The sequence below is a fragment of the Chlamydotis macqueenii genome, chromosome 7 (assembly GCF_036417535.1).
Source record: "Chlamydotis macqueenii isolate bChlMac1 chromosome 7, bChlMac1.mat, whole genome shotgun sequence".
Taxonomy (NCBI): domain Eukaryota; kingdom Metazoa; phylum Chordata; class Aves; order Otidiformes; family Otididae; genus Chlamydotis; species Chlamydotis macqueenii.
This window is the reverse complement of record NC_141562.1, coordinates 35,780,245-35,801,736: the sequence shown is the minus strand read 5'-3', so window position 1 is coordinate 35,801,736 and position 21,492 is coordinate 35,780,245. Positions and strand designations below refer to the sequence as shown.

General features: G+C 40.7%; 1 protein-coding gene across 1 annotated transcript in view; it reads left to right on the top strand.

The window, feature by feature from the left end:
• CPXM2 (carboxypeptidase X, M14 family member 2) overlaps nucleotides 1-21,492 on the top strand; it is a 74,699-nt gene that overhangs the window by 1,403 nt on the left and 51,804 nt on the right. The window lies entirely within an intron of this gene.

Below are 21,492 nucleotides of genomic sequence, written 5' to 3'. Positions count from 1 at the left end.
AAAACAGAGGCTCAAGGGTTGTAGAGTGACATCAACTTTTCCCGGTTACATCTAGCAGATAGTAAAAAAAGTGTTTTCAATTTCACGTTAACACTAATATAAATTAATTAGCCTTGGATTAGCAAACATATGAGATTTTATAATAATTAATAGTGGCAAGAAAATATCATTTCTGAAATCTGGAAAATCGTTTGTGGGGCAGCCAGTTTGGATTGCCAGTGCAACTCAAGGCTGAAGTCACGGATGACAGCAAATACCCCTTGTCGGGGGGATCAGAGACACGGGACGTTTGTGCCTGCGGCTCCCACAGAGGCCAGCGGCCAGGCAGACAATCCTGCCTGGGCCATCTCAAGAGCTGGCTTCTTAGGTTTATTAGCTAACCATGGGCAACACATGGATTTTAAAGCCAGCTAATGAGGTACCAGGTTTTTTCTTCTTCAGTGTGGTGGAGACAATACAGATTTCCAGCCTGCAGTGGGATGTTCTGCAGTTCAGCTCTGCTTTCACCTTTCCTGTTGGCTTTTTCCCAATTTCCCCAGCACCATGGCATCACACCGAACACGACAGTGATGCAGATAGCATCCAATCTGTGAGGGCAATGTTCATTTATCTTTACAGACAGGCATCTTGTTCCCCACCCTCACAGGTGTGGAGAAGGCAGAGGCAGTACCATAACTACCTCCATCATTGCGCAACGCTCATCACTTCCCAACCTGGTTTGGTTTATGTTTGGTTTATGCACTGTAGACACAGCAGCGCAAAATTCATACTATATCACACTGCTGACCTACTAGGGGAAGCATACTGTGGTCTTACAAGTAGTCTGAATTTGGTAATTTCCTTAGAATGTTTGATTTAAAAAATGGAATCGCATTCATTTTTCTATAGAGATAATCATGGGCCAACCAATTGACATGTGCAGGATTCATCTTCTAATTTACTGGTTTTTACTCTCCACCGCCCTCTGAGTCCAGAGAGTCATTTTATTTCTGCGGTCAGATGAGGTCCTTCCTCAGCCGCCTCCTCTTCCTTGGCACTGCCAGGGAGAAGGTCAAGGAGAGCACAGGAGAGGCTCGTGATCCACCACCAAAAGCAGCTGGAAATAGTTCAGTCCCTCTGTCCACAGCAGGCTTCTGCTCTTTTGACACAGCTGAGCTACCAGGCTCCAAGCTTTCACCAACCATGTGCAACAAGAGGTTTTAAAGCCTATGAGCTTTTTAAAAAATAGCCGGAGGTAGAACAAAAAACAGATCCACTCTGCCAAACTTCCGCTCCTTGCTCCGGCGCATGAGGTTTGACATCAAATTAGACAAACTGGCTGTCAAACTTATTTTAATACGGGAAAATGCAGTGTATTTCCTCGGGAACAGCTGAACTTATTTTAATTGAAATGGCCATAATAAGCCCCAAGGCAAACACCCACCAAAGACAATGGTCACCATTTGTTACAGAGGTAAGTGAAAATTGGAGGTTTTTAGCAGGAAGTGTCAGGCAATTTTAACTGCAGACAGTGTTAAATGTTCTGGCTATAATATTTGAAATTTCTCCTTTCTCCTCTCCCAAAGGGCCAGGTCCTGACGGTGCAGGGACTCTAACTCTTAGTGCCATGTCACCATGTCACCACTGGTCACTTTGAAACAATTATCTGACCCCTTGCAGAGGTGCCTAAATGATAATACATACCTATAATTTCTCACATTTAGCCAGTTAAGAGGACAGCCAGAAATAATAATAGCAGTTGCCAAACAGATATCCATGAATAGTAACTATAAATCTGTCTGCATATGTGTGTTGTGTATATATGTATACATTTACGTGTTTATACATATATCCGGAACTGGAATTAATTTATTTGACATGCAGTAAATACAAAAATTCGCTTTATGTGAGGCTCTCTGGCAGCCGCGACATGCGGGATTAATTAGTTGCAACAAACAATAGTGTGGCTGGGAGCTGGGACGAAGAAAGCGGGGGAATGGGAACGTGTGATCTGCCCTTTGGCTGAGCAGCTGGTACCCATCAGCCATAGCTTTGAATCAAAGCTGAAATCAAACGCAGCGGTCTGATGGACACAGCACGCAAGACATTACATGGACTCCATTTATTTAAGCTAATTACTGAAAGTGGTGAGAATATAGATATTTTCAATCTGTGAAATATTAATGTAGAAAGAAATCCTATTGATGCCAGTGAGGTTACAATTTTTTTTAAGGATTATTAGAATCAATATTTGCAAATATTTGATTCAGATAACAGTTAAAAATACCGGTCTGCCTCCTTGCCCTTTAAAGGACTCAAACGAAGCAGCACTAGGTCCTCCTTGGAAGGTAAACAGTTTGATTGACAGGTTTCTGTGTATACATATGTCTATTTTCTAATTCCATCCTTGTTTGTTTAGGCCTCTATATAAAACCCATCCAAATCAGTGGAAAAGGTCTTGTTAACGTCCATGTTTTTCTTTTATGAAGCCCTTAATAGAGTTTAATATACGCCATCTCAGCTACCATCCATGGGGCAGATCTCTACAGATGGTTTGGGGGTCTGCCTGCATACAGGCAAAAATTAACCTCTGATGGATTTATGGGGCTGCGGTCCCCACGAATGCTGCTCAGTGTCAGACATTGCTCTGGGTCGTGACTGAACGGTTTCCACTGTCAATCCTATTGCGCCCAACTCTGCCACAATTAAATCGGCAATTATTTTGATTTGATTTATAAAACTTATATTTGTTATAGTAGCTCTTGTTCTGGCCATACCTCAGTTCTGACTGCCTCTAGAAAATGAAAGAGTAATGTTTATTTACATGGCAGTGCTCAGAATTATTTTTAGTGTAAATTTATTTTGTATTTCACAGGTCTTCCAGTGTTTGATCACTGTGCAATCCAACATAAGTGTCTGCGTAGTAGTAATGATTTCCTTTGTCTTGTCTTATCTGTTGCTTTCCCCAGAGTTGATGAAACTCTTCAGAAGCATCACTGTTTACTTGCCCCCTATTTGTTTGCCACTTGGTTTTTGGTTTGTTGGGGTTTTTTTTTTTAATGTATGTAGTGCATACAAATTTCTTCGATGGGTCAGGATCTCACTGGACCATGTGCCTGAGGAGGAGTCAGTGAGGGAAGGCAAAAATAGGATAAAACGGCCAATGCAAGCAACCATGAAAATTATCTTGTGGAAAGAGTTTGAATGTATAAAAATAGACTGATAGTACATTAATTGAGGTGTTTATCAAGATATGAGATAATGAAGAGTTGGAGAGAGATCAGTGAGTGAATAAGGAGGAAAAGCTGAATCATAGACATGTTACTCATGAAAAGCTGGAAAGATTTTGGTACAAAATAGTGAGAAGACCTGAAGAGGCTGTGAAGTTAAAAATATGACAAGTTTATGGTGTTACTGGCATTTGAATGGTGAAGTTATTCACTAGGAAGAAGATATTAGGATATCGGATATTAGGAAAAATTTCTTTACTGAAAGAGCGGTCAGGCACTGGAACAGGCTGCCAAAGGAAGTGGTGGAGTCACCATCTCTGGAGGTGTTCAGAAAAATGTGTAGACGTGTCACTTCAGGACATGGTTTAGTAGGCATGGTGGTGTTGGGTTGATGGTTGGACTTGATGATCTTGGAGGTCTTTTCCAACCTTAAAGATTCTATGATACGAGAAAGAGACATGTAAGGCATTGAACTGATAGCTGAAAGCACTTAAGAAGAGGTCATCAAGATATACCAGGCTTCCAGCTAGAACAGAAAGAAACAAAGAAGGAAAAGGTAGCCTGTGACTGAGCATGGCTTGCCAAATTGTGGTTTTGGATGGGATTAGCTACAGCAAAGATGGACCGGGGGAGACTGAAAACAGACAGGCACTCTGAGGGTATACCTAGAGAATTAGGAGAACGTCTAGGAGCAAAGGGAGTCATTGAAGTCAACGTTTTCCAAAGACATTTGAAGTCCAGTGTGTTGAACTTTGCTGGCATGTTGAAGATGGGGTAACGCCTCAGAGCTATGGCTGGGAAGAAGTTGCTAAAAACATTGGCAAAGTGCCTCTGAGTGGAACGCAAGAGCCAAAAGCCAGACGGGGTGGGCGACTGTCGTGGGTCTGTCAGGGAGCAGAGCCAGCAGTGGCTTTCTGCAGCGTGTCAGGGAGCTTAGAGGGAAAGGTCTGAAAGGAAATGGGGGCAGGAGCTGGAAAATACAAAAGAGATTCAGGGGGAACAGGAAACAGGCTTTTGGGTTAGGGAACTGAATCGGCGGGTAAAATGAAGACTGGGGGATGACTGCGTACATGGGCTGGTATTTAAGGGAAGGCTATTCAGTGAGAAATGACCCATGCAGAAACTAAGAAGAAATAAGCACAGGATTACCCATATGCTGGGTAATTACCAACGCTGCTGTTTTCTAGCCCGTTGGTATCCTCCCTGTTAAACCCTGTAGCTGGCCTCTGTTCCTGAGAAGCGGAGAGAAAGCGGAGTGCTCCTGTGACCTAGAATGTAGATTGTAATTTTAGAGCTTTTGCTTAAACTTCTTATACTACCAGCTTTTAAGAACAAACTCACTGGCCCTATGTGCATATCCCATGAATTTTAATATGACCTGTATCACATCCTAATTGCCAGATGTGACAGGCAGTGATGAAAACGTGGTTTTTAATGAGCTTTCTTTCATCTACCAGCTTCTATTTTCTCCTCAGCACTTCTACAAATCTGTAGAATAATGAAATGTAACACAGCCATTCCATGTAAGAGCCCATCCTCTAAAGAATGTCACAACAAAAGAGGACAAAGGATGCCTAAGAATGAATAATGAGCAATGCCCTCAAAATTGGCCAAACCTTTTTGATTAACATCTTTCCTTACCCACGGCTTCAATGAATAATGTAACATGAGGAAAAAAAAATCAGAATAAACACACTTGATTATGCTAGAGAAAACCGTTTTCTAAGATAATTCTCCTAGCAGCCTTCTCTAAATTCAAACTAATTTTTAAGGTGAGAATAATGCCTCTTTAAAAAAAGGATGGTTTCACTCAATAGATTTGTCCTGGTTCTGGCTCGGATAGAGTTAATATTCACCTGAGCTGGGTGGAGAACCAGAGCTGGTGACCCCTATGGCTGTGGCACCCAGCTGGGATAGGTTACCAATTAGCCAACAGCGGAGGTAAGTTTACCCAAATTAGCCAAAGGGCCGTTCCATCCCATCTGACACCATGCTCAGTGTATCAGTGAGGAGGGTGCTGAGGGGAGCCTTCTGCTCCTTGGAAGAAACTGGGTATGAAGATTTGTTGTAAGTTATTGTACTGTATTTGTTTTCCATCACTGTTTTGTTTTCTTCTGTTATTGCTGTTAAATTTACTTTTTGTTCAATCTCAACCCACGTGTTTTTGCTGGTTTTTTTTGTTTTGTTTACCAATTCTCCCTTCTGTCCCAGTGGAGGGTGGGGGGAGTGAGAGAGAGACTGCATAGTCTGGTCCCAATCGGGGCTGAACCACGACAAGATTTTAATAGTGTGAACCTGCATCTAGACTTGTTCCTGAAATGCTAGTGTATTATGAGTCACTTATTTGAATTCGTATTTGATTTTTAATATTATTCTCTGTTCAGTGAGTTGGCTAGACAGGTCAATCCGATGGTTCACAACCACATTGCACTTATTTCTTTTGGTTTTGGAATGAAGACTTCTGTCAGCTACGTGAACTTAAAATCTATCAAAGAGTTTAATCAGTGAAAGGTATGATGCGAAAGAAGAAATTTCTTGAATTTTCAGTGTTTGAGCCTTTTCTTCCTGGAATTCTTGAGCCTTGTTTAACTCACTTTCTCTGTAAAACATAGTCTACCGAAAGGCTTTTTGTCTGGGTACAGAGTTGCGATTTGATTGTCGTATTCACACATGGTGGTTACTTGTGCTTTTATTATTGTTATGTAAAGGATGCATCAGGTCTGGTCTTATTGTCAGGCCTCTGGTGAGGTTATGTCTTGTGGTACTGCTTGTTTTACAAAGTAAGGCTTTTTGAAATGAGTATGTGCCCTTAACACTTGGGTTTTGGGTACTCAAGGAAATGGGAATAAGCAAAGCTCTGATGTAGCTGAAATTATCTGCCTTTTAAAATCCATTAATTACATATGCAGAACACTCCATAGCCTTTCCTCAGCTCAAACAAACATTCACTGAGAGAAAACAGAGGTGATAGGAATAATCACTCATGCCAGAAACAGTCACCTGTAATCATTCTGTCCTTGGGAGCTGCCTCAACGGACAATTTGGTCCTGTTTAATTCAGTAGGCTGTGAATCAGAGATAGCATTCACGTTTCCTTCATTTTTGCATGGGATTTCATTCAGGGATGGTCATGGCCATCATATCTGTGCAGTTACACCTCCAGTGTAGAAGTTACTTCCCAGTAACCTGCCTGAACATGCCATCCATGCCCAGGCAAGAATGCAGTGCATGGACAGTGGAACAAGGGTATGCAGAGGACACTGTGGCCAGCCCCAAGACAGGTATCTAACACTACCCCTGTCTGCTTATTTTCCTGATGAGGACTTATTTTGCTGAGCCACAGATGATGCTCATCACTGAGCACCACAGCTGTCTCTTTCAGGGGCTTGCCTAGCTCCTCTGGAAGCCTTTCTCTGGCTATTTCTGTTGACTTCAAAAGGTGTTTTGTGGCATTTTCACAGAAGTGGCTAAGTAAGAAAAAGACCTACATTAAACCACTAGTAAAATAGGCTGCAAGATTAATTCATTACTTCTGATGCAAACACATTTCTAAGTTCCTTGTAGCACAGCAGAAGGAACATTTACAATTCCGTTCCCCTGTGGTTTTATCATCTCAGCATGGGGAAGAACGGGGTACTCTGGGTGTTTGCTGTGTGCTGGAAGGGACAGAGCATCATCAGAGAGCAGGAAGGCATTTCATTCTTCGTGCAGTCATCAGGCAGTGCTACATCAACTTGACAGGTGTAAAAGGAAATCTGTTTCTCTTTTCTATCCATAGCTAAAAATGGTAACAAAAAAAAAGGTGAGAAAAACAAGAGTGGGAGTGAAGAGATGCCAGATGGTGACTCTGAGAGTCAGAGTGCCTATGAAGACATCAGAGGAAGTATGTGGGGATCATTTAAAGCATCTTTGGGGTACTGGGGTTTAGCTGTTTTTCTCTCTAGACCTGCTTGAATTAGCTTACAAAGGATATTCTGGAGAATCTGCTGATAGATATCTCGATCCTCTTTTGGACATAAAATAGTTCCCTTCTGGTGGGTAAGATGCTAGCATTGGCAAGCAAGGGTTTGTACCCTGTTATTGGGAGTTGGACTCGATGATACTCCTGTATGTGCAAATTTGCTGCTGCATCCAACAGTCCAAACAAGCAATGTAATAAAAGTTCTTGTATACCTAAGTTAAATACAGTTCATGTACTGGCAACTTACGCTTCTTTTTACTTCTTTTTGTTACACAGTGTGTCTACTTTGTAGTTTCTAGCTACTGACAAAGAAAATATTACTTTCAAAGTGAATAGTGGTTTGTTCTTTTTTTTTTTTTTGGTTAATCACTTAAAGATCTATTCAAGGTTCATCTTCTGATTTTCATTGATATGAGTTGCATGACAGACTTCTTGTATGACTATATGTCAGCCTTGGGCTGCTTGTGAATTATGTGAGGTATGTACCTGGCCATAGTGTTGTTTTGCTATAATCAACATAATTCTCAACAAGTGAGCTCAACTGACAACGCAACTTAAATCTTCATGAAGTTGATATTAAAGGGTTATGTGCATTTTTATATTTATAACCTTCTAAAAAACCAGGAGTTTTGAGAGAGGTGTGGTCTTGTGCTCAAGTTAACAGATTAAAATCTAAGAGAGAAGCTCCTGTCCTTAGAACTATGGCCACAGGTAGTGATGGTTTTGGTAGTGAGGATTGAAACTGTTGTTGATATTTCTTAATTCTCCTAGCTTAAGCTCCAGAGTCCTGTGTTCAGCTTGTTGTTTTCGACCTCAATAGCTCGTCCAGACAATTTCTTAAAGAGCTTCCTAAATCTCAGTTGTTTGCTCAGATCACAAATCAGAAATCAGAGTGATTTCTTCCTCACATTCCCACGTATCACAAATTCAGTAGTTCCCTAGTAGTTTAGGCATTTCCCTTCTTTTTGGCTCTGCAAGACTGATCCTCCTGGCTGGGACCTAAAAGGGAACCTGAGGCGGAATGTCAAATACCCCTGCTCGACTTCCAGAATTTTCTTTGGCCTACGAAGGGGCTCAGGAGGTCTGTGATCTACATCGTCCTCAGATTTGCATTCTACCAGTTTCCTTATATGAACTTTACAGAGCAAAACAGTAAATCGTGTCAAGGGGAGTTAATTTGACAAGAGCGTAGAGAGTGAGGCCAAGTATCTCCTTCCTCTAAGATTTGCCGTAAACTGCCTGAGTGCGTGGTGGGAGACGGTGTTGTTTGCAATGAGAGCAACTAAAAACCATCTTTCCCATTCTTTCCCAGAAATTAGAGCCTTTTTATATCCTCTTCAGAGATGCAGTGTTTTATGGTGACAGGTTTATGGCTCCTCTCTACAGTCAGGGTCCTCTTAAAACATCTGTCAAATGAAAGGAAAAGTTCAAAGCATCTTAGAAAAGCTGATCTCAAATCTGGATGTAAGCACTCCCTACCACCACCATTATGACCACCTCTTATTCCAGATTTGGCTTTAACACACTTTTTTTTTTCCCCCAAGATAATATCCAGTAGTGTAACAAGTTTGCTGCATGCACATGACAGAGGATGTCTGAACTCAGGACCAGATTTCAGCCCTCCCAAAGACTTGTCCTTGGCTTAGAGCAGAATTTTCCATTTTAGCCAAACAGCCTTGTGTATGTGATTGTCTAAAAGCAGAACTTAAAACTCCAGCCTTTGACAACGTGATTTTTCTCCTTTTTTGCCCTTAATTGCTTATCTACTGAGAAGTTACAGAAAACATTTCAGAAACAGTTAGAAAGATATTTGCCATCACAAGATGGATGGTAAGTACCCTACCCCAAAGGATAGACCCAGTTTTATCCCATGGAATATTTAAACTGGATTTTCTTTATGCATTTTAAATTCCAAGCAAAAATTCCATTGAGAACTCTGCCAGAAGTATGTCTGGGTTATATGTGGCTTCTATACATGGCTAGAGGGAAGGCTGGAATTTCCCACAGTAAATTTGAACTCGGATCTGCTCCAGGATGCAGGTGACCAAGCAGCATGGGAACTTGTCCTGGTCTCGGTGCGTGTCACTGGAGGAGGAGGCTTCCCCTAAGGTGAATAGCTCTTCCTATTGAGCTATTCCCCTAAGGTGAATAGGTCTGCCTATCCCTAAGGCAATAGCTCTTACGCTTGTGGTGGATAAAGGGCTGAGGAGAGGAGAGAATGAGGAGCTAGGGCCAGTTGTATCCAGGGTCCAGCACATACCCTAGCTAAGACAAAGAGAAAAATACCTTACAGATATTTTGGCAGATATTTTTTTTTTCCTCAGGCTCTTCTGGATGCTTTCGGATCCCAGCAGATGACTATAGTCCAAAACTCTTGCACGCTCCTCAGATGAGTGTCTCACATCTGGTCCAGTTCCTTTGTATCAGATATTTCATTAGATAGATGTAAGTGACAGAAAGGGGCCCCAAAAAAAAAATCTTGTCTCCATCCTATAGTGGAACAGATGTTTGGGGGATTATACATAGAGGCAGAAAGCTACTAGTCTTCTTCCAAAGACCTTTGAAAATGCTGACAAAGTGAGCCCAGCTACTGCAGAGGCTCAGAGATTGGTGGGATGCACGAGGCTGAGAGAAGAAAATGGATAAACTCCTCAGTTGCCAAACTTGCAGCCCAGGAGAAATGGGAGTTGAGGTATCTGGTCCCTGAAATCCCAAGGTATAGCGTCTGTTTTCTGCTTAAATAACTGAATTCTTTATTTAAACAGAGAAGAAAATATGAGGGGTAATATACTCATGATCCTTTTTTTTTTTTTTTTTTCCGCAAAACTACTGCGTGTTGCTTAGGATCTGAAAACGCTTCTACAAAAAAAAAAAGATTAGGTTTGTCTGCAAGAAATAGTTCAAGTCTGTAATGAAGAGCAAAGCTCTCAACCAGTGCTGAAGTTATTCAATGTTATTTTAAACTATTAAACGAAAAGGGGAGGTCTACTTTCTGAGTAATCCAAATTGTGATGAAGGCTAGTAGCATGGGCACTGCAAACTATTGCAGACACATCTGAATTGTTTGATACTGCTAATACACACACAGCAAATATGTATTTGGGTTTTTTTGATGCTTGGAAGCTAGTCAAATGGCCATCACACTGACTGAGCGAGAGCCCCTCACTCTTACAAGAGGAGCAGAATGGGAAACTTTTCAAAATACAAGGAAAAAAAAAATGCTAGTGTGGAGTTATGCGGCAAAAATGCCACAGAGCTCTTTGAAAAAATGGAGAAAAAACAGCGCAGAACTATTCCTCTGCAAAACCGTTCTGTATTTCTGTTCATTAATCCTGAATCAGACTTTTTTTCCCTCCCAATTAGCAAGTTGAAAAATGGGAGGTTTTTTTTATGCTCAGGGAAGCTTGCCTCGAAGCTTTCTCTTTCCATGGCTTTTCAAGTGCAGAATACCCATGCTTACCAAATACTTCCAGCTTCTGTGGGTGGGAAGGAGGATGGGCTCTCTTGGTCAGAATTAATTTTGGGAATCTTTTGCGGGCTGCAGAAAGCTGCAAGATGGTAGGAAGCTGGAAGAAGGAGGAAGGACCTCTAAACATTTGGGTTGGACAGGTGCCCTCCCTTGGAGATATTTGTTTGAACCTTGCTTGAACTGTTTCAGCTCCTTTGCTCTGGAGCTTGGTAAGAGCTTCACTGCTGAACCTCCAGCTCTTCCCTCCGGTCAGCACAAAAATATCGAGAGCTGTGTCTCTCCCACAGTGTTTTTAGCATTTCTCTTTCTGTGGGCAGGGAGCTCAGAGGCTTGTGAAAACGCTGAGTGCACAAAATTTAAAAGATATTAACAGAGCTTTTAAAACCACTGAACCCTAATGCTTGCCTGGGCTTGGGGCATTTTTTTAATTTTTTTTTTTTCTTAATTCCCTAATTTAGCTCTTCCATGACTAGAGATGGGGAAGTAAAGTGAATGGGCTATGGTATGTGCTGTTGTCTTTTCGACAATGAAAGCCAAAAAGTCACCTGGAAGCTGAAATCCTCAGGGAAGTTGAGCAAAAGCTCATGGGAAGCAGAGCTGGTGAGAGGTGGGCAGGGCAGCGCCTGGCTGCAGAGTGAGTGTGTGTTTCATGGGCTCCTTAAAAATCAGGCCTTTTCCAGAAATTACCTTAGGGAATAATTAATTGCCTGGGCTCTGTGCTTAGATTTCTTCATCGATGGTGCATTTTCCAGTGGGATTCCTGTGCTGCCCTGGGGTTTGTGTCCCTGCAGTGAGCCCAGATACCAGTTGTAGACCCAATCCCAGGGGAAGCATCCATCCGGTACCCCTCCTTGCACCCCAGCAATTCCACTCCTCTGCTCTTTAGTCTTTTCCTTTTTAAAGAAGAGTAGTCACATTTCAATCCAGGCCTGGATTTGATTTTCTCAAATCTTACAGATTTAACATTTTCTTGAAGTTTTACTTCCCGTTGCTTTGAACTCTTAAATACTCTGGTTTCAGGGTGTTTCTCAAGGGTGCAACAGCTTGGACGTAGGGTGCATTAAAGGAAAGAAGAAAGCTCTGTTTTATGAGTTCCTAAATCTTTTGCTTTTCAGGACTTCTGGGTGTATCCAAAGAACCTCTGGTTATTTTCTGTGTGTGCTTGGCCAATTTTTTTTATCCCTTCACTGAAACAGTTTTCCCTTGTTTAGGACTTTATACGTCTTAGCCACTTGTGACCTTTCAGTACTGTCTTAGAGCTGAGCTTGAATCCACCATGCAGTTAAAAAAAAAAAGTCCTTCAAAAAGAGTAATTAAGTGTAAAGCAAACAAACAGACTAAACCTATTTTCTCTTTTACAGTGCTCTAGAAAATACAAAGTGATTCTTTTTTCAGGGTTGGGAAGGAGTGCAAAGTTTGAGCTCAGGTTAATTGTAAACACACATATTTCTTCTGAAATCATTGTCTGAGCAATAGCTCCAGGCACTACGGTGACTGCTATGCTTTATAAGAAGTGTTTGTTTTCATTCCTCTTATTAGTTCACATGAAACAATAACAGCAGATGTGATTTTTAGGAAAAAAAAACCTGTATAAATGTCTAAACTCGCTGCTAGAGCAGACATACCAGGTCTCCATAAAACTGGGACTTACACTTTATAAAAGGTTTTAAAACCAAGTTGGATAGATTTTAGGTATTTCCTGTCACAGTCTGTCTATATAGGTCAAGTATTTAGCCCAGATGTGCAACCTGGAGGAGGGCTAGGCAGCAGCTGAGACCAGCCTGGGCAGGGTGACGACCCACAAATAAACCCAGAGGCTTGAGCAGCCCCTCAGTGATGCTTCCTCGTAGCGGGCAGCACGGTTACTGCTGGGAGAGAGGAAAAGATATTAATTGCAAGGGGTCTAAGCACAGTTGGGTGCTGGGGTGTGACAGGTGGCTTGGCAATCTCTGCTGAAGCGGTCAACTTGCCTTCGAGGGTCTTCTGGGTTGTGCATGGAGGTGGGGCTGCAACTTTGTCTACGCGTAGAGGAGGCAAATGTTAATGTCACTTCTGATTAGCAGCATGTTCTTCTAGAAGATTTTAAATTGGCAAGGATTAGTTTTTCACAAGCTGGCCGGGTAGGAGTGACTCTCAGAAAGATGATCCTGTGCTATTCGCCTAGGTCTCACCGCAGATACGGACTACTTATACTCTATGTTCTGTTGGTAAATGTGTATTTTTAGTTTTAATCATGAAAAAAATGAAAGATGACATTTCAACTCACAGCTAAGATGACTAATGACTGTCTGCTGCCTAAAGGCATAGCTCATACTACTTCATCATGCTGGCTCTGAAGTTTGCTGGCTTCCACCAAGAGCTAAGTCAGAAAGCTGAACTGGTAGAAAACAGCCTCCTGTGAAACCCCAAACTGAATAGCAGAGTGATTCTATCTTCAGCCCCGATTTACTTGTGTTAGGCTTTGGACCACTTCATCAAAGGAAGCAAAGGCATCTGTTTCAGTATCATAGCATATTTTCCGCCTTATAAAAAATCAAAATAAATACAGTTTGGTCTATTCTCAAGTTTAACTTGATTAAAAGCTGAATGACATTAAGTAGTGTTGACCAGGAAATGACTAATGTCAGTCTTTCTCAAGTGTAAATTCAGTTCTTGGGAATGGAGGTAACTGTAGTAGTGGTGATAAAATTTAATGGCTCATCCATACTAATGAGGCCTCTCTTACAGTCTCTCAAGTTTTTCCTGCTCTATGTGTGTGGGCTTCATGTGTGTGTTAGAGAGAGTGAGAAGGTGAAAACTGGGTGATATCAGAGTGGTGCCATCCATTTCTGTGAAATTAGGTGGTTTTAGGGAACTGCTGAAGTCGTTGGAGTTTGACCACCGGGTCTACTGTCGCCCCATGTGTGCAATTCTGATCCTCGTGATGGAGGACACACAACCCCTTTCAGATGTCCTCCCATCGGGATAGTTCCCTTGTGCTGCCTGGGATCCAGGTTTTGCTCCAAAAGGGTGGCTCTGCTGCGAAATCCTTAAAGCTGGCAGAATTATTGGTAGATGTCTGTTTCCAGGACCAAAGTTATGGACATTTTCCAGGTTATTTATATTTAAGGAATTTCCTGACTATGCTGTCGCTCTGTAAAATTTCATGGTATATGTGCTATACCTAACTGCGGATATATTTACTTCTGTAAAAGTTGCTGTTACAGCTTTCAGGGAGGTGGGGGGAGGAAAATAATTGGATCACAAGCCAATTTCATACAACTAGTCTTATGCATTTGTACTATTTTTGGTAAAATATGCTCAATTGTTAAAGTGGTTAAACTTTAGGACTTTTAAGGTCTCATTTATCGGGCCAGGTTAGTATCTTAAGACAGTAGCTATTTTTTGTACTTGCTGATGGTATTCCAAGTTTCAATGTTTATTTTTAATGGCTAGACTTAATGGTCATATTGTAGAATCTTTGATCTTGCAGTATACCTCGGTGATTTGATATTTTAAGGCACTTCTGGCATGAAGACATTGGACAGAGATGCATTTTTAATGGTAACTTTAGTCCTATACCCAGCCATTGTGCAAGTGAGCTGTCTCGGGTTGTTTTTTTTGTCCATTGTTTGGCTAAGTCTATTTGCTTGGCTTTGGAAAAAAAAAGGATGGTTCTCATTTTTGTACTCAGTTTTGTGGCTTTAGCTGGAATTACAGAAAGTCTTCATCTTGTGCTTTAGAAAAACATCAGAGGAGGAATTTAAAATTAATAGCACAGAAGCCAGTCCTAGTCAAAGCTCATAATAAAAAGTTAAGAATTGATATTATATTTTTCAGGCTGTATTTTTAGGGGCCATTAAAGGGAATAATACGTCTTTTTTAGAGTGACTAAAGACACATATTCCTTTGTAGAGAAAGTGGAGGACTTGTCAGGTTTAGATACAAATGAGAGGGTACCTTGTATCACAAGCATCTGGAAACCTCTCCTGGGGCTATGCCTACAGTGATACTTAATGCCTCCATATGCTGATGATCCAGGCTGAATACAGTTTGTCCTTACATTGTTTCTCTTGTTAATGGCCTGGATGCCATGACCAGATTTGCAATAAATTCCACCTTCATTCTTTCCCATGTAAGGCCATCGAGGTGCCATCCCATGGGCAGCAAGGCAGAAACTCTGGGGTACCTGCCTGCACCCCGCTTTCCTCTGCTTTTACCTTCTCCTAAAGAGATGAGAGGAAAGAGATGAAGTCAGTTTAAGATATGCAAGAGCTACGGACCGTGTTTCCGTACCTACCCACCTCTCCATCTGAAGGAGGCCCCTGTCTGCAGGCAGGGTGTGGGTATGGCTGTTCGTTCCTCCAGAGTGGAAGGACCACAGGCAGGAAGAACCAGAGCCAGGAGGAAAAATGGGAAATTGTTCTTGTGCCCAAGCATGCTGACTGTGTGCATGCAGGATTGAGCTCCTGTATTGTCCATGTCATAAATCACCTCATCTCCAATAGCAGCAGTAGGCAGCTCAGGAAATGTCATATGGTATTTGGAGTTTAGATGAGCCTCCTGAGCCTGAAAGCTTGGCCAGAAAACTCCCAGAAAACAATCTCTCTGGAAATTCCTGCTTCCAGCTGTGCCAGGAATAACAAAAGTGCCTCCTACTAAATGTGCTGTTTTGTTGCATCTAGCACCAGACACAACCTGGGTCTGTGAGGGAGAAAAAATGTGGAAAAAAAAGTGAAAATTAGTTAAAGAAAAATATACTTTCTGAATCTTGGAAAAGTCAAAACACAGTCCCTAGAGAAGACGATTGCAAAGAAGAGGTGTATTTGATCATCAAAAGTAGCTCTGACATACCAGATGGGTAACATTTGTGGGAGCCTCACTTGGGCTTTGCCCTCGCCTAGAACCCATGAAAATGTTCCTCCTATTTTAAGGAGGCTTTTGTCAGATCTCTAACAGAGCTGGGCTTTGTGGCTCCTAACGAAAAGTGTTGGTGGTTTTGGTTTTTTTGTTTGTTTTGGTTTTGTTTTTTTTTTTTTTTAATCTTCAACAGCAACCATAGAGAAGTGTATGCTGCAGTGCTGTGATAAATATTGCCCTTTCCTTCTGAGAGAAGTCCCCGACATCTTAAACCCCCATGCAGTACTTGCTGCTTATCCTAGAAAAATAAACAGCTTTGACATGACGTTAGAGAACAATTAGTATTGTCTTAAGATAGAAAATTTTGACATCTATTTAATCTTTCATTTGGTCTTTGATCTGGGACTATAATTCAGTATTTTAACTTCTATATAGGAGATTTGTTGTACGTGTACTTTTCTTGTTTTGTTCTTTTAGTGCCATAGGAATGGATTCATAAGAAAAAGCAAATAAAAGCAAACTGTGTGTGCTTGAAGAACCTTCATCTGCCTGTATTGCTTCAGTTAATCTAGGGTGCATGGGGGCTGGCAGCCTGAATTCAGAGTGGAAAATATACTCGTATGTATTGCTAGCAGTACTCTGAGCAGTTTTCTGACTTTGTTCATGTACAGAGTGAAATGCATGGACTTGTTTCTAGAGGAAAGCTGGGCCACACCAAGTACAGTGTGACTCATGAACATCTGGGGAAATTTCACACTTCCACAAGCACATCATCACAACAGCAAAATTTAGCTAGACTGTGTTCCATCCACAAATGTCCTAAGACTGTAAATATAACACATTATTTAGGAAACGGAGAACCTTGTTCTGTTTAATTCAGCCCCCACAAAAGCTCTCCATCACAGAAAAGCAATCGAAAGATATTTTCAGCAGGTAGCAGGTTAGCAGAAATGTGCTTTAAGGGTTATTTCACCTTCCAGGTGCATTGCAGTATTAAACTACTTTGCATACCTGTGACCCAAGTATTGCTTTGGACACAGGAATTAGATTGTCAAGGTTTCCCTTAAAAGTTTCTGCTGTTGAAAGATGAATTATCAGCCTTTTCATAGAAAAAGCTCGGAAGATAGCAGTTAGGGTAAAATTTATTATATGGACCTAATTAAGAATTTTTGTCCAAGAACATAAAGATCTATGAATAGTATAATAAGTGTTAAAGTCTTTATTCCCCAAAATATATGCTTACTTGTGTGCTTAACTTACCTATATCAGTAGCTTCACAGATCTGCATCTTCTTCGTTAACTGTATGTTTAAGTGTTTTGCTTAAACAAGACCTAAATTTGGGATGTGCTTCATCACTGAAAATCATACTAGCAGTGTATGTTTTCATGGAAAATGCACAACTTAAGTAAATCAGTCACACTCGAAGGGTGATGAGGTCTTCATATTTATCATCGTGAAAACCTGATCCAGCTTTTGTTTGAGTCACTGGGAGTTCTTCCCAAGCTAAAGCCCCAGACGCAAAGTTACAGATATCAACAGCAATCACAAAAAATCCTGGCACTGAAACCATTGTTTGCATAGAGGCAATTCTGTGTTAACTCACCGTCAGTGCTGCCCTGACCTCCTCTTGTCTTCTCTGAACTGCTGTATCTCTGTAGTGTAACATCCTTTCTTCCCAAACAAACGTTTCAAAGTGCAAGGGGATTTTTATGTATTTAAAAATGACAAAGCTCCTGGAGCGAAAACACATTTAGAATAATAAAAAATAAATAGTCAACGTACAGTCTGCCTCCAAACGTCAAGGAGACTGTCAGACTACACGTGGCCGATATTTCTCCATTTCTAGATCTGGGTATCACTGTGTATGAGGGGTTAGACAAGAGCAGACTTGCAGGAATTGAAAATGATTATAGCTATGGCTCTTAAAAATATAAGCGAAGAGGAAACATGATGCTTATTTGTTTCTTTCCATTTGAAAAGCCGAGCATATTCCTAAATTGATGGAAAATATTCTTTAAATAAAATAATTATTTGGCTGCTGTGCCTCTGAAGGAACAATAGTGAATGATTTCCTAAATACATCCTTATTAGATACAAGAGCTATAAAGGCAATCTATGCTTATCTGACAACTGTTGTTTGGACCAGAAGAAAATTAAATAAATGAACAATTTATCTAACAGCAAAGCTATTTTGAAAGAAAGAAAGAAAGTGTAAGAACACTGCTCAAGATATACAAATCTTAAGCCTGAATCCAAGCCTTGTCTCCTTTTAGGTCTTGAATTAATTAATTTGGTCCAAACACCTTATTAATGGTTTGTTTCTAAAGTGAATATCTATTGATGGTTGTAAATCGCACACAAACTCATGGTTGGATGTTGGCCAGGAAGAGAGAAATGTCCATAACTCAGCCTCTTCCTCACACCTGCAAGCTTACTGCTTGCTTTTCGGTCGCTCTAAAATGTAAATACTCTATCTGCATTTTGTCAGTAAGTTATTATGTACATAGTATGTGGATTTAAATGTCTTTCAAAGCCATTGTTGAATTTCCTGTATTTTATAATGATTACTTTTTCAACCGTTTAAAGAAACGACCAAATAACAAGGTCATTTTCAGTTGAATCTATAAGATATGAACTGCTACCCAATTTCTGTAGGTTCTGCAAGTGATTTTCAAACCAGCATGGAGAATACAAAATCATTAAGACAGTCTGATTGTGTGGTAATTTTCACTGCTATATGGAAGATTTCTTAAAGTTAAGTAAAATATATTAAAGCAATCCTTTTAAAAAGTACAGTCTTTATGAATGTTATAAATCAGCTTCTTTTCCTGTGTGTTTTTCAAAAATAGGTTGTTCTGGTTATCTCTAGTAGCTTTAAGAAGCACAGAGGGGACACACACCAACAAAATAATTTGTCTAAAATTAAATTCACAGTATGACTCAGGTTGTTTTGGTTTTTTTTTTCAGTAGTGAAATGGCAACTTTAGGTGGATTGTGTTGGATTATAATAAGTAACTTGGCATTAATCAGGTGAGGCCATACTGAAAAATTTGCTGCCACCACCTCTGTACACTATGGATGGATGTTTTGGTCTAATATGCTCCTCTTTTCATCCCTTTATTGACTCTGGAATTCATATGCATGTGGAAAAAATTAATATTCCTAAAGTGGTAATAGTAACATATTATGGCTATAAATAGAAGATCTGATTTCATTTAAAAGCAAAATCAAAGTTCTTCTCTTGTGGAAAACAGCACAAATTCCATACATCAAAGCTACTGCAAACAATAGGTTTGATGACTCCAAGAATATCATCCCAGTGCAGAGCTGCACAGACGGAAACATCTAAAGGTCAACGGTCTTTTATGGAGAATCCTACTGCTCTGTTCCCAGTTTGGTCACTGCAGAAAGAGGGGCCAACTGTGAAAGGCATGCTTTTCATTAATTTTCAGTCAAGTATTGGAGCAAAATACTTGATTTTTCTTACTGAGTTAAAAAAAAAAAAAATCTGTACGTGATTTGGTAAATTAGTGAAGTGACAGATTAAAGGTTTGTTCACTTCCAGAGAAAGCAAGTTAGATGCTCTCCTACTAATTTACCTAAATAACAGGAAAAAAAAAATTCTTAGATACTATTTAATTGATGGCAAAGATCCTAATGATTCCTCTTAAAACATCGTAAGTCTTGAGAATACTGAGAAAGGACAGCAATACAATGTATTGCTCAGTTTTCAGCAGTTATCTATACTGCGTATTATAGAGATGTCCTGCCTGCTCTTAGAGCCTAATCTTGCTTTCACTGAAAACTCCCATTAAATTGAGCGTTTCATAATGTTGACCTGTTAATCTGATGTGTTCACAGACAATACAAATAATTCATCTTTAAAAAATAAAGCGCAGTCAAGCATGTTTAACGGAGATCCATATGAACATTTTTGAGTCTATTATTAGGCTTCAGTTTCTCTAGAAACAGAGATAATACACACAAATATATGCAGGCAATTTCTTCAGCCTGTAAATACTCATCTTGCAGTCTAAGAAACTCTCAGTGAAATCCACAGGTAACCCAAGAACACTGCAGTTTTATTGTAAATCAGTAATAGTTCAGTCTGAATAAAACCAAACTCACCTCTTATACACACACAAGCAGCAGCCAGGTTCAAAAATTCTGCTTTTCCTGCAGGTTTCATGAGGGAGGTCTTTGTACAGAGGAGGGTAATGGTGAGGAAGGAGACCGCAGCTCACGTGGCTGTGTGTCCTATGGAGCAGTGATGTGCTCCCTAAGCCCTTGCTCCTGTTCGGTAGTGGAGAATGGACTGAGAAATGCAATCTGGAAGAGTCCAGGCTTTGGTGGATCCATTGCTGATGGAGCTGGCTGTTCACTTTGCGGGAAATGTTCTACTTTTTTATGAACTCCTAGCCGTACCTGTAGATTAGCCTTGTTAGGTACAGTGTAAATATAGAATTAAATGATATATTATTAAATAAGAATGTAAAAGCAGCTTGCTTTTATTTCAGTGCAGACCTGACGCGGGTACTTCTGGGAGCCTTTTGAGTGCCTGGGAAGGGTGAGACTGTTCACAAAGCAAAATATAGCAAAGTGCAAAAGAGTTTGCAGGATTACAGCATGAGATTGATTTCCAAACCTGTCTTGAGGACTGAACTTGTTAAAGAAAGACAGGCAGTTCCCAGCTATGTAATTTACTCCCAGCAGAGATCTGTCACCGCCCGAGACTTCTTCCAGTTGGAGTACAATGAAAGATGAAACACTCTATAAAGAAATGTGCTAAAAACAATCAGCTAATGAAACAAAAATCTTCCGAGCTACTCCTTCCTCTGTCTTTCCTTATACATCCTGTCTCTTCTCTGTTTTGGATAATTAGATTGAAAGCTCTTAGCAATGAGGAACTGTCTACATTTTGTCTCTTGTGTAAGATTGCCGTTGGTACTTTAAATCCATTTATATTTAGAATTTTTCTTTACTGCCTCTGCTGAAGACATTTGGCCCTGGATTTGTGTGAGAACTTTCCTAAGGATGAACAAATACTACCATGAATTGACAGCAAGTATCATTTCTCCTGAGCGTTTTAAGTTGTTATGAGCTAAGGAGCACAGGACATGGTTTAGCAGGCATGGTGGTGTTAGGTTGACGGTTGGACTTGATGATCTTGGAGGTCTCTTACCACCTTAAGACTTTATGATTCTATGAAATCTCATGTATTTTGCCAGTTTGCGCAGTGCAAAATCTGGTCTAAACTAACAAGTACCTGAGCTAAAGGATAAGCATGACACTGCTTTCCACCTCTGCCCTATGCAGACTTCCCAATTCCAGCTGGTGCTGATTTGAGGGTCTCTGATTTGTGCTCTGTTGTACAATTTAGATGCTCCCACCGTGTCTCTCTGGAGTTTTGTTCACCTTCTGTGAAACAGCAGAGAGTGGGTCTTCCCCACCCCACGGTATTTTGAGAGCAAATACACTAAGCATTCTGTGGGACTTGAACACCGCGGTGGCTTGGGTTGTTTAGGGCCAGAATATTTTCCCGATAATCACGAAGTAGATGCTTTCCAAAGTCTTAACTTCCAAAGCCAGACCTCCGGGCTGCAGTTTGCTGCATTACTGGCTAGCTGCTAAAGTAATGGCATCTGCTTGTCTTTCTTTGAGGCTCTGGGCCTTAGGGAGATGGCCCCTTGTTTCAAAATTCCTCTCTTTGTGCTTAGTCACTACTCTGCAGAGCTGGGCCGTCCGGCCTCCCAGGCCTCTGTAACAGATGCTATTGTGCAACGTGAGGGACTGTGATTGAAGTTTCCAGAACAGATTTTAATTAGAAACATAACTTCACACAGTAGCTTGGAATGAGTACAAGGTGGGGGAAGAAATCAAAACAAGAGCTGAAATAGAAAATGCCAAAAAGAGAGAAAAAGAAAAGGCTGTTTTATTGGCATTTTGTACTGAAAAGCACTTGACAGGAAATACTGTGCAAAACCATGAAAAACTGAAGTATCTAGCAAGCAGCA